We start from the raw sequence: 11027 nt of genomic DNA, 5'->3' as shown, positions 1-11027 counted from the left end.
TTTGGAGATTTTTTTTTTTGTTTTCGTGGCAATAATATTAGTCATGATTTTTTTAGAAATGATCTTATGCTTATGATCCTTTAACTGTAAAAATTACTTAATTTTGTTAGGACGATTACCTTTAAAGTAGGCACTTATTGAACGATGTTTATTGACGTAAATGACAGACATTGTAGGAGTGTACTGTAAATTATCAAATGACTTATGATTTATGTAATAAATGGTAACTGAATTTGCAAAAATATTTTGATTGTTTATCATATGGTAATAATTGACAATTGTCTTTTAAACACAGTACAATAATAAAGATCAAAATATTTTTTACATAGAATAATCATATATTTATTTTTGTTGTAGTTAAAAAAAACAATTAATCTTTATATAGAATATTAAAGCAAAGTTTAAAAATTAAAGTAATATTTTTTATTTTTTAAGTCTATTTATAATTACCAATACTTTCACGAATAAGTTTCTTATAAAATAATAATTATAAAAGTACACTCTTATTAAGCAGGTATTGGATATATATCGTGTTTTTATACACTTAGAGCAACATTAGATTTCATCGCGTGATATACTCGTATTGTTCTTAAATGGATATTGCTTATTAATTCAATATATATATTATTATGTATCATTATAAAATAGCAAGAAAAAAATGTAATGTATATTTTGTATTATTTAACATCAATAGTTTTTTTTAACACTTTTTATACGTATACTTTTTAATTAATTAACTAGATCAAATAAACTATTCGAAATTTCATATTACATATTGCATTTCAACGAATTATAAAAGAAGTAAATAATGTTTTTGTACATGACGTAGTTTTTAGATGATTTTTTTCATTTATTTTTTGTTTAATTATTTTTAATTATATTTAATTATTAAAGAACGAAAATCAAATTACATTCCCGAACTGAAAATATACATGAACATCGGATATTAATAAACCAATATTTTATTATTTATAAGCATTTGAATTTTGGACCACCGGAGTGCTGCAAACATTTATTGCCGTGCATCTTAAGACCGTTTGAGATGTAAATCTGAGCACAAAAAAAACGTAAAAATAAAAGAAAAAGATATCCCCTTTTTATATATAAATATTGTACAGTAATGCGATGAGTGAAAAAAATGGTCCGTCACGCGACGACGGATCTCTTTAATATTTTTAATCTTATAACGCCGAAGACGTCACGTGATCGAACCAGAGGCTGCGGAAAGGGATTATAAAAGCGATTCGTCGATTACAATAACAATAATAATAATAATAATAATAAATTATAAATTATAATTATAATTCACCGGTTGAAGAGGTGCGCGAGGTACACTATGCCGTCAGACGCCGCTTGCGGTCGTCTCGGTTCCGGAAAAGTCCGCTACGTCGCGCCATCGGTTGCGTAAAACTTGCTCGACGTGATTCTACCGTGGTGGTGCAGGCCGGGCGGGAAAAAAGCTCGCCACCGAATCATTTCCAACACCGTCGTCGAACGCGAGCGCCGGTCTCGCACGTCTGTCCGTTCGCGATTTTCGTCCGCCGTCGAGATCGTCGCGTGCCTTACGGTATTATAATAATAATATTGCAATATTTTCGCATCGTCGTCAGATTCGCGCCGCGCCCTTTAAACGTTTGCTGGTTTTTATTTCGTGTGTGTGTATGTGTTTTTTTTTTTGATTTTTTTTAAAAGAAAAGTTTTTCGTCCTCGTCCGGGAAAACCGAAATCGTATCGCGAGTGTGCGTCAGTGTGGTTTTGTTTCGTTTGGTGTTTTTTCACTGCGCAGTTATTCACTGCAGAACCCGCGGAGATCAGCAGCACACCGCCATGATGACCGCCGCACTGCACTCCGGACTTTAAGAGAGGTCAGTAAACGCGGACTTGGGGGTCATCCAAAGCATGTTGTCGGTTGCGGGCCACCAATTCATCGGGAAAATTAAGCGTATATCGTTGACGCGTCTTCGCGATGCGCGTCCGTATTATATGATATTATGTATGTGAAACGATGGCGCCAAAAGTGTCGTCGATCCGTGTTAATTCTTGGTGGCGTTGCTCGATTCAACGAATCTTCCAAATTCTATATTATAAACTATTTCCACGCACATATATAACGTCGTATGTATTTTTGCGTATACGATAGTTAATGACACGCACACACATGTATGGAGACAGATCGATATGACAATATATGTATATGTATATATAAATATGCTAACAAATCGGAAGAAAAAACACAATCTTTATAAAAGTTTATCCGTATAAAAACTTCCAAATGAGTTTTTTTTTACTATATTCTACGAGTTAACCGATACAAACGATTCAGTCGTATAAAAACTTTTTCACGCGATCGCCACACTATAAACTAGTCGCTCACCATTCTCCTTTCACGAAGAATACTTTTTGAATGTCGATGGCTTTCCACGTAAACTATTAAGGGGGTAGGTTTTAAAAATCCTACGAGATGCGTGTCCGACTATAATAATTTACATAGCTTCTCGTAAGAATAAAACCACAACGCATTTGAAAAATTTAAATACTACAAAGTAATCCACAAATGTTTATCAAAGAGTAATTTTTCTTTTTTAAGAAAGAGGTTTTTTAGCATACATTTTTGTGAATAAATTTTGTATTTTAAAAATATACAGCCGTTTATTAAGTTGAGTATTTCATAAATGACTCACACTTTGTGATGGTATAAAGTCTATTGACTTAAATACTTATCATATATATTGTATTTATTCAATATAAAATTGTATACAAATATATACAATAAATAATATGAACTATTAGGTGAAATATTAGATGGGTTAACAATATAAAACATGTAGGTAAAATACAAAGTTGTCAATTCAAAGATTGTTTACAATTAATTTTAATATTTGCGTAATATATTCCAGAAAAAATAATCACTTAAAATTGATAATATTATTTATAATTATTGTATATGCTTATAAAAATAATAAAATGTTCAAAATGGTGAATAAAGTTTTCAAAATCGATTTATTTTTTAACATAAGAAGTAAAAACTTGTAAGGCCTACATTTATTTTGAAATATTCTTTTATTCCCTTGTAAATTACAGAGTATTATTATATTTATGTGAATCATAAGAACATTATAATTACATACTTACCATTGTAATGCTAGTTAAAAGTATATAATGTTTATTGTTTAAATATAACTGTAAACTGTATAAATAGAGTATAAATTAATCTTTAAACTAATGTGTTTTGAAATAAAATTTACCAAAAATAATAATAAATAACCAAATATAAATTGGAAATTTAATTTTAAATAAAAATTATAGTTGTATGATAATATTATTTAGGTACTTGTAAAATGTGTATACCTATGTGCTACTTATATTATCATTATATTATATAAAATCCATAAAATAAACTATGTACGTATTAAACCAACTTTAAAAATAATTACTATTATGACGTTTAGGTACGTAATATTAATAATATTAAACTTATAATATTATGTTATTCGAACTAGTACATTATCATTAAAAAATAATCCTTATATTATTAATATTATTATTTATTATAAAAATTTGATTTTAAAATTTACCTTAAATAAATTTTAGTTTTTTTAATATTATAAGCATAATTTAATTTTACAGCAGAATAACCTATAGGATTTACAAACTACATATTTTATAAAATTAACACATTTCGAACTTTTAAAGATTGAAGTTCATTAATAAATATATAGATAATTAGATGATGTAAAACAAAATTATTATTCTTTATTTTCTTTTTTATGCATACAATTAACATTAAATATGAATACTAAATGGATTTGAAATTATAGCTATTACCTTAGCTCAGATCAATATTATTCTACATAACTTAAAGGACATTATTATGGACTAAAATAATAAAATGTGTTAATATTTTACTTTATTTATCAACCACATATGTAATTCTTAATAATATGAAAACTGTAAACTCATTTTTGATGAATCAATTAATTCGAAAAAAAATTGAATCAGTAATATGCTTGATATTCTACATTAATATATCGTAGCATTTATAACACATATATGCATTATGTATTTTACAAACCCTGAATTCTATGCAACGCGTTTTTACTTGTTGTATGTTCTATTAAAAATTGATTAATATTATGTTGATTCTCTATTACTGCAAGATGTATTTCACTAGCTGTACATAATTTATTACGAAATACATGAGATAAATGTGATGACATTAAAAATATATATAATATATAAAAAAAAAATTTATGAATTTATAGCATAAACAATGTTAAGATTCTCAAAAAGAATAATACATATTTTCATTTTTTGAACACAGTTTTGTGATTTTAAAATCATCTCAACTTCAAATCTTAAATCTATTTAAAAATACTGTAAATCAACGTAAAATGAATCTACCATTAATATTATTTATTTATTATGGTGGCATTAGTTTTTATTTATTATGTACGACGATGTATTTGAGTATTTTAAAACTAGTACGTCTTTATTATATACATTTTGACAAATGGATTAGTAGGAGATGTATTATATGTATAATAGTGTTGTTTTTATTGATTCATGTGACATGAAAAGCAAGATTAATTTTAAAGAAAATATACTCAACATCTATACAGTGTATTCGTAGTACAATACTGTATTTGGTTTTCTAATAATTCTAATTCTCAAAAAAAATCTTAAGTTGTAATGTGCATAATTATAATATAATATATTATATTAAAACGTCATCCCTATGTTCAAAAACATAAAGCAAAATTTTTATAATTTAATTATAACGTTATTTTTTATGTCATTCAACCGATTATAAATTTAAGTTTTACAATATTTAAAGTATACTATTTGGCTTTAGGTGTTGACGGTGCACAATGCACATACATAATTTATTTTTACGTAACGTTTTCGTTAACTACGTTGTCCTTCGTCAAAAGACATTTAATTATTAATTTTATTTTCATAATAAAATGTTGTTAACCAACTGTCGTCCGTCCCGTTTCATTCGATCAGTTGCAGTACAATGACCGCTACCGCGCGAATAATAGTGCAACCCCAACATCATTAGTGGATAATAATAATTATACGAATTATACGAGTACTGAAGGGTACTTAGAATAAGAGGGGGACTTTGCATTCAGAAATAATAATAATACAACCGTAGCTGTAGCTGTGCGTTGTAATATTTTTATACGTGTATATTCGTATATGCGCGTTTGATGGCAATCCAAACACAATTTTATTTAGGCGTGTCCAAAGACATGCATGTATATATATATTTTATTTATGAAAATTCTATAGGTTTAGGACCCTTTTTACCGTCGTATACGATATACACATACATGTGATATGTCATATGTTTGTATAGTGAACACTTTATATTGTAGTTGTATATGTACCGGGTACACATAATAATATAATATATAGGTATGATGTGGTGTTCAATAATTTGATTTTGTGTTGTCGATATCTTTGCACGTAATATGAGATTAAATGTTTCGAGTTTACACAGTAGGTAGTGTACTCACACCAAGCTCGGTGTTGTTTTACAATATCCAAAATTAACCTGTTTTATATTATTATATATATTGTAAGACAATTTGGCATATTTTCAGCAATGTGTGTACCTACGGAGTACAAACTAGATAATATTGCGGCGCGTGTAACACGGCGAGTGTGTGTTTATAAATCAACTCGATGTGGTGGGTAGACTAGATAGTTACTGTTCACCGTGTAGGTTCTTCCTTTAATATTATACTCGGTATTGTTAAGACTATAGAACGACAATGTGTAGTAAGCTATATAGAATCCCATTTTTAAGCCCAAATTGGAAATAAATGGTTTCAGTAGGTAACAGTTTTATGGAGTATAACTGTTGTTGTACTATTTCAGCGTTACACGAAAATAAAATAAAACTAACAATATCCATAAGTATTATATTATCATCTGTATAATAATAATTTATAAAAACACGAATTCCACTTCTTACATTACAATTTATAATTTTCAATACTAACATTTGTAAACTAAATTTTCATAAGATAGTAATTAGTCTATCTTTTACCTTATTTTATGTATCGGGTATCATCGTATCCAGATTAAATATTTAAACGGCAGTAAAAAAAAGAAATGTAGGTGTGCACGATTGGACGTATGTATACCCACCCCGCATACAAAAATAATACAAGTTGTCGTCAATATATTATAGTTTTTCTATTATGCGTTTGCTCATTATTTATTTATGATTTTCCTTCCAATTCTCAGCCTATACTCACGGATCGTGTTGTTTTTGCTTGAATTTATCAAATCTCGCGAAACGGGAAATAGAAGGTAATTTTACGAGGAACATCAATCCGTATCCTGTGTCGTTGGCTGTACGTGTGTGCGCTTGTATATTAAGACTAGCGGGTGCTCAACGCGTTTTATTTTACGGCCAGACATAACAAAGTGTGTATTTTTCTTCGAAATGATTTATTCTCATTGAATATGGCAGGAAAATTATACAAAAAAAAATGTTTTTCTATTAGTACAGGGGTATTATAACAATTCACGAGAACGTACGATTTTATGAATCGACTTATAAGTTATAATAGCGTAGCGATTGGAAATTCATAAGTAGTTCTCAAGTAATAACGTTGTAGTTACTATAAAATTAGAATATTCATATTTCTATTTTTTTATCTTAGTTTATTTGTATTATTTTACCATGTGTACAGTCTGCTTTGCACATTCGCGTGTACGTATACTGTCTTTTTATTAATAAATTAATAATAGTCAAACCAAAATCTTGCATAAGCTTTGTATAGGTCAGTAATTTATTTTTTAGATATTTCTTACTGTTATATTTATTTGTATATCATATACAGTATATGTATATATGTAATATACATACATCATGTATAAATAAATATAAATAATACACATCAATTTTTATATTCCATCGGCAAAACCTATATATATTTTATTAAAGTGAGTAAAAAAAGTTTTCCACCCAAGTACATCAACTTACGTCAAATGTAAGTATTTTTCCTCTTTTATCAAGAATATCGAGTAACCCTATTATTATTTGTGTTCGGGACCAAATGACTAGTAAAATAATAACGTATCGAATGTAATGGATATTGCCGTTGAACACGTGAATAATTTTCCTATAAAGCTAACTATCGAATGAAACGATAATGGTGATATTTGTATTCATGCTGGAAATCTGTTTTCACACCACATTTGCTATGTTACAAGTAAGAACAAAACAACAAAAACAGAAGAAAAAATTCAAATGTGTCAAATGGACATAATACGTGTGTGTTGTCTCTTGGGGTCTGTAAAAAAAAGAAGAACAAAGTTTTTCAAGGGTTTCTCATCGAATTTTTATGACCTTTCGTTCATTCTGCAGTACTCCAGACAAAAATGGATTTTAAATGCAATAAAATAAATGTCATACTTAGTCGAAAAGGGCATTTGACTATTTTTTTTTTTCAAAAATTAAGGACCGCTTCTACAACGAATCGCATTATTTTATTTATTTTAAAGACCAACAAAACCAGTTTGTTATAATAATTATTTATAATATAGTCTAATATAAATATACTTTTTTGATTAATATTTAAAAACAACAAAAAATATATATGCTCAGGTACAAATAGTTTAAGCTGTAATCACAGAATAACCAAAAGAAACATTAGACAAGAAATTATCGACTAAATAATCGGTGTTATTTAAACTAAACCCACGCGTTCTAATAATTTTACTATACATAATTTAAACTATGTGGAGTGATGAATCTATTGATTTTACAATGATGTGTCATTTGTTTTGTGTGTGTATATACCATATACGATAGGTATAGTTGATTTTTAAATTATATGGTGGTATTTTGAAAGAAATTTGGATTTTATATTATGTATTTTTGAGAGGTAAAAATTAAAAATTCCTGGAATTTCTACGTCAAACGAGTTTTTGACAAAACCAATTTTTTTTTTTTGATATTCTTAAACCATAGATACTTGATATTTCCGCGAAATATCTATAATCTATATTAAAATTTCCTATACATTTTATAATAATAAAATAAATGCAATGTTTTCGGAAAAAGTTCAATCAACCTATCGTAATACTAATATTAAAATAAATAACTTCAATATTATCAACATCAAAAACATACAATGAATTAATATACTTTCTACTTTGTGTATTTAGAGTTTAGACTAACCGATTGTCTTGCTCAGAATAGTTTTTCATACACAATGATAACTAATCATTTAGTTCAAATTGAATACATCTGTTACAAAGACGATTGACGCCTACTGTAAAGTGCACAGTAAAGCGGTAAGCAACTTTTTTTATTTTAATACAGTGTCATCAGTAAAGGCGAATAATAGGAATTATTTTGGTGAGGGTTGCACTGATTTGCCACGAAGTATAGAAAATCTACCTCCATCAGAATATAATTTGTATTGTGCTACCATAGATCTTATAGCTTATATTAATAGACCTCGATGTAGAGAATATATCTTCTCTACATTCTGTAACAGATGAAACATTCAAGAGGGATGTGGGTGAATGCCACTGAGTTGTAGGGTCTTCCCTAGCGGCACATTGGCACATTGTGGTCATGCAATACCTTTAACCAAACACATTGTTATTAATGGTTAGTATACTCTGACTATAATGATATAAGTGCATAATGCATATTATTATTTCATTAAGAAAATAATTGAGGGATTTATTAGAAACAGAAAAATACTCAAATAGGGTAATAACGCACATGGTAAAACTTGAAATTATTATATGATCATGTAGTTTTTTTGTACAATATGTGCTATGATGTATGTACTGTACTTTGATCAGCGCACCCAAGTTTGGCTTTTAGAACTACTACCATGTTCAGTAAATTAGCATAAGGTCTATGGGTACAAAAATATCAAGTACTAAGTAGTAAGTACACGATAATTTTTACTATATTTTTGAATTATTTAGTAAAAGTTCATAATATCTATAACAACATATAGTAAAATCAGCATTTTTAAAAATTAAATATACCAATAGCTTGTAAAAAGTTGTGTGTACCTATTTGAAATCATTTGAAGTTTATTTTTTTTCTTTGTAACGATTGAAACAATCTAAGAACTAGACATATAACTTTAGAACATCGTTTTGTTACTATACGCATTTAATATACCCCTAAGAAAATATCATGTATTTTACATAATCCTAAAAAAACAAAGTTTTAAATTTTAAGATAATATTTAAAACTTTCAACTATAAAAAAAAACCTATTATAATATGAAAAAAAATTTAAATTTACTTAAGATTCATCTCACCATCCCGTCAGTTGTTGTCCTGCTCTTGATATGACTTGATATGTTTGCGTCTATATTTATTATTTTTCTTTATTTCTTGGGATGTTTTTTAAAAATGTAGTATCTTTTTCTCAACAAAAATCTCAATTCCTCTTGAGGTGAAACCTCTCTAATTAATCAATATTTTAATAAAGTATATTCAAATTAAAATTATCAACCAAATCTCCATACAAAATTCAATTACTAAAAGTATTTTAAATGATTTTTTTAATATAGACGATATTTTTTATATTAATAAGAAAAAGGAATTGCAAATTCTATGTTTTGCATTTTCATTTTATATTTAATGCAAAAATGACATGATAAAATTGTACAAAATCGTTTTGTATGTTTCTCTAAAAATTATTTCGTATGTTACCTACTGAAAAAATAATTAAATAATCAATCAAATCGCCTGCTGAATTTAAATATAAATTATTTCAACACACAAAAATTACGTCCTAGCCGTACATTTTCACTAAATTTGTTAGATAATATATCAAATTTCTTAATAAATCCAAAGTTGAATTCTTTATATTATATTGAATAAAAGAAAACAAACAATACCAAGGAAAGAAATTTACAAAACAAGTTTTTGGTGAGTAATATTATACAAACGCTGAAGACGATCTCTCGAAAATACTTCTCCTTCAACCATGATTAAACAACAAAGATATTTTTGAAAAAGATACCTATGTTTTACAAAATGAGAACTCAAAACACCTAAATCTAAAATATATAACTAATAAGTAATAACTACTACAATGTTTAAGTGTTTGAAGTTACGGTCACAATACTCAAATGATAAATTTAGATGTGTTTTAAGTGGAAAAAACCCAAAATCTATAACTTGTACCAAAAACAACAATACTCATGCCAAATGTGCCCTTATCTACAATGATAATCATCGTTTAATTTACTATACATACATAGTTTTAAAAAAATTACTACAACTCGGTAATCAATAATCATTTTATCATAATAATTATTAAACAAGACAATTTAAATTACGATGTTGTGTACCACAATTAAATTTCTGACGGTATTTCAAATTTAAATAACAATATTTTCGATCGGCAAACTTATTCACAAGTTTTTAAATCAAACACCAAATACTCAAGACGTACCCAATACAAGTGATATCTAAAATATTTATTGAAACGAAAACTGTCCAATCAACTTCTTTCTTAAACAAATTTAAAACCGTAAATATCAACTTACTTAACTAACTTTTGACTATTGTCATTGACGAATTTAATTAAAATAATTTCAACCACCCGAAATACAAAGTATCGTATTTTATCAATATTTTTATTGAACGCAAATAGATTAGTCAAAGAAAAATGAACCTCATTATTTGTTTAACAATATAAAAATGTACATCGCAGTAATTACCGAAACGCATTCTGCACCATATAAAAAAAGAAAATATCAAGTTAATTAAAAATCAAATTTAAGTGATGTTTTGAACGGTTTTCCCCTCAAGTGTTCAATTTTTTATTTATATTCTTTCGTTTATTCACAAATTTATTTATTATTCTATTTGTGTGTATAGATTGTAATATTTTTAATAATAATAAAACATCTACCGTGTCCCACATTTATATTCTCTTTAATTTAATGTATTACCACGGCTATCTAAGGTTTTCTATCCAAATAAATATTTCGGATCTATTCTTGTTATTTTTTTTTTTT

At 27.2% G+C, this 11027-nt stretch overlaps 1 protein-coding gene across 1 annotated transcript in view; it reads left to right on the top strand.

The window, feature by feature from the left end:
- The first annotated feature begins 1464 nt into the window (after window positions 1-1464).
- The window catches only part of LOC132920527 (zwei Ig domain protein zig-8-like), a 361370-nt gene continuing 351807 nt past the window's right edge, over window positions 1465-11027 (top strand). The window contains exon 1 of the mRNA XM_060982984.1: window positions 1465-1865. The gene's annotated coding sequence lies outside the window, so the exon portion shown is untranslated. The remainder of the gene's footprint in view (window positions 1866-11027) is intronic.

The sequence above is a fragment of the Rhopalosiphum padi genome, chromosome 2 (genome assembly GCF_020882245.1).
Source record: "Rhopalosiphum padi isolate XX-2018 chromosome 2, ASM2088224v1, whole genome shotgun sequence".
In the NCBI taxonomy this organism is placed as follows: domain Eukaryota; kingdom Metazoa; phylum Arthropoda; class Insecta; order Hemiptera; family Aphididae; genus Rhopalosiphum; species Rhopalosiphum padi.
The sequence above is the reverse complement of the archived record's forward strand: the minus strand, read 5'-3'. Positions and strand labels throughout refer to the sequence as shown.